This window comes from Helianthus annuus, chromosome 11 (assembly GCF_002127325.2).
Source record: "Helianthus annuus cultivar XRQ/B chromosome 11, HanXRQr2.0-SUNRISE, whole genome shotgun sequence".
Classification (NCBI taxonomy): Eukaryota; Viridiplantae; Streptophyta; class Magnoliopsida; order Asterales; family Asteraceae; genus Helianthus; species Helianthus annuus.
Window position 1 is genome coordinate 138,973,082 of NC_035443.2, and position 3,702 is coordinate 138,976,783.

Consider the following 3,702-nt stretch of genomic DNA (forward strand, 5'->3'; position numbering starts at 1 on the left):
GGCTGTTGTACCCTGGGAGACAGACGCGTCGTCTTTAGTAGAGGCGCGAAATCTGTTTTAAGGGAAGCGTGTTGAACACGTGCCTCAGCCACAACCGTCAACATTTGTTTGTTCTTTTTGTAGGAAATTATTGTACAAGAAGACGTGGTTCAAGACCTCGTTGAAGCCTACACAATGGACTGAAAACACAACGAACCATACAAGTAGACGCAATTATAGATCAAGTTGAAGGCTTTATCTTTTGAAGATATTGGTTTGAATCGATTGTTTTATTAACTATGTTGTAGTTCATATTTATTTTCGTTTGAATTTGTACACGGTTCATGTACTACAATTTCCCAAATGTTTAAAGAGAGTATCTTTATTTTTTTATTAGTTTTATTAATAAGATTGTGACCCATATCCTACAAGCTTAAAACAGATTTTGTGAGATTGTTGCTACAATCTTAAAACCTTATTTATAAGGATTTTGGGTTCACAAAAGGATTTATAATAATAAAAAAATATTTCTAAAGATTATGATCTTTTAAATACTTTTTGGGAAATATGCATGTAGTACAACTAGTTTTGTTTGGATTTATTGAGATTGTGGTACAATCTTAAATCCTACACCGTGATACAAAAAACAAATGAAATATGGTTCAAACGTTTGGTTTTGAAACGATTTTTGGAATCGTTAATTTTTCTAACTTTTGTGTTAGATCGGGTTTATAAGTGTAAACCATACGTTTTTTGTAAACGTTAAAATTCTCTAACGTGTGCGTTAGACCGGCTTTATTTTTATAAACAATACGTTTTTTTATAAACGTTTCATGTTCTAACATGCTTGTTAGAAATGATAATATTATTTATCTAATATGGTTCAAAAAAGGAATGTTAAAAATAGGTTTATTTTATATAAACTAATAAGCCTTATAATGATTTTTGTAATCATTTCTTTCTACACGTGCATGTTAGAATTGGGTTATTTATACAAACTGATAACATTTTAAGCTTTATAACAGTTTTTGTAATTGTTTACTTCTACCAAAAGTGTTAGAAACGGTTTATAAAACCATTAAATTTGAAAATGATTTTTGTAATCATTTGTATTATAACATGTGTGTTAGAAACATTCATGGAAAGTGTTAGTTTGGAAGCAATTTTTTAATTGTTTATTTTCTAACGTGTGTATTGGAAATGACTTATTTATTTGAACTATATATGTGTTTATAGCAAGTCGAATTAACATTTTGTGGAAATGTTAATATTTCTAACGTGCGCGTTAGAATTTCTTTCATTTTAACATGATTGTTAAAAATGGTTAAATACAAATGCTTTGAAATGTTTTATGTAAACATTTTATATAAGTAATTTGTTTTAGCATTGATTTTAATGAATATAAACACTTATATTATGCTTTGTATGGTTTAGAAATAAAAGGTTATACATTGAAGTTGATGTTTGATTGGCTTCAAGAATTAAATCACCATAAAGTGATGGTGTTGTTGTGTGAGATTTATCACAAATTTTAATTTGTGATTTCTAAATCTAAATGGTCATATTTTATGTATATAAAATGACTTAAATTTTCTAACACGTGTGTTAGAAAATGTGTATCACAAATACAAGGTTAGAGATTGTTCATTGTATAAGCCATAATGAACGGAAATGTTTTATGTAAACATTTAATTGCCTATGTGTGCATTAAAAACGATGAGAAATGGTTTATTTCTATAAACTTTATCCTTGGAAAACGTTTTATGTAAACGTTTGATTCTATAATGTGTTAGTTATAACACTTTTTTCTAACATGCGTGTTAGAAAACGTTTAGTACATGCGTAGTAAGACTAAACAATATAAAACCATTTGATATTTTGGGTTTTGATCTATGTTTTCATAACCCTAATTGATATTATTAATATTGTATATTGCAAAATTGTTTTGAATAATTTTTAAAACAAAGTTTTGCATAACATTGATAATTCAAATGGTTCGCTACTCTTACTAGAAGTAGCATGTGATGAATAAAAGAGAAACTCTTGAGTAGAGCTTCTTGATGACACTTAATTAGTCATTTATTTGGTGAAAAAAAAAACAACTTGGTGTTGTTGTGAACAAATTTAATTGTTCAAGTTTACTACATAAATGTAGTCTTTGTAACAACTTGGTGTTGTTTTGAACGTAATTGTCCAAGTTTAAAGTTTCAAGATGAAATGGGGAGCTTGTACTTACAAGTGCATGGAGTCTTATTGAGGGAGTACCTCAAGATATGATATAGGACGATATCGTTGAGAAGTTTTTGGTCAGATTAAAAAGTGTTGAGGATCAAAGAACTTTGATATTTGATGTCTATATATCGTCTATACTTCCGTTTAAATTTCAAAAGTGTTCGGCACATATGATTTAGTTTCCAATGTATTTTATTGTTTTGTGTTCAATATCTTCGGATAACACATGCAATTTGTTTACAAAAAAATAAATCACTAATATTTGTGACGTATAAATTATTTATGTGAAAATAATTATAACGCCAATTATACATTGTTTAACAGAATATGGTTTTAAACGGATAGTACATGAAATTCTTGGACATAAACAACTTAAGAGTTGTTGCATTGACTAAATGTCAAAGACGACACATCAAATGTGTAACCACATCATGAGAGAATAATGAAAGAACGTATTGAGTGTATTGAGATGAAATACACAAACGAGATTCATGTCGACATACTTCGTTAGAAGTCTTTGGAAAATTCACAAGTGTGAATAATAAATCTTGCGAGATTTGTTCCAAGTGATCTACACGTAGATGCGTTTACCATTTGATTATTGTTAGAACTATATGGAGATTTTACCTTCGCTTGGGAGAGCATCCTAAATATACATATCTGCTAATGAATAACAATAATTGTGTGCAAATCACTTATGGCAAAATTATGAATACCACGTTTTTGAGTGTCAATCTAGTTGACTCTATGTCACACATAATAGTGATTGTAGACGAAGAACATTCATCTTGTTGGTTATGAATGTGTTCACCAAGTGACTTGGATTAAGACTTATGTTTAAGTCCTTATGAGTCAATGGTAAATTGTTGGAGATCAAAGGTAAACAAGTTATGTTCCTTAAATGAATGATAAAATTTAGCTATGTGCTATATACAATAATTAGTGAGACCTTCCTAAATATTGATGTTTTAGGATTATGAATAAGTCTCATTATTTTGTCTTAACAAGGGATGAATGTTGCAAACTGATATTATGATATCCTTATGGCTGTGAAGAATCAGAATGATGCATCTTCTGTTCACATGCTAAAGTATTGTAGTCTAAAGCATGCTAGACTAGTACATGGTTAATTATGGGTCTTGACGAAGACTAATTAACTCTAAACATTCAAATGTGTATGAACACACACTAAAAAAAAACATTGTGCATAGACAAAGTTGAGGGAGAATTTTCATTCATTATAAGGAAAAGACATGTAACTTTTTAAGAGTTTGTTCGAAAAGCTAATGAGGAGAACTCATTGTCTAAGCTTATTCTAGATGTTAAATTAGAATTATTCTAAGTTGGTGACAAACTTATGACAATGGCATGTGTTGCTTTGGTCAGCTCGGAAGCTTATGTAAGCTAATGCAATATGAGTTGAATTCACTGATACAATGAGGTTGATCTTGTTCAATCATATGTGTATAAACGTTGCCATAAGTGGTGTTA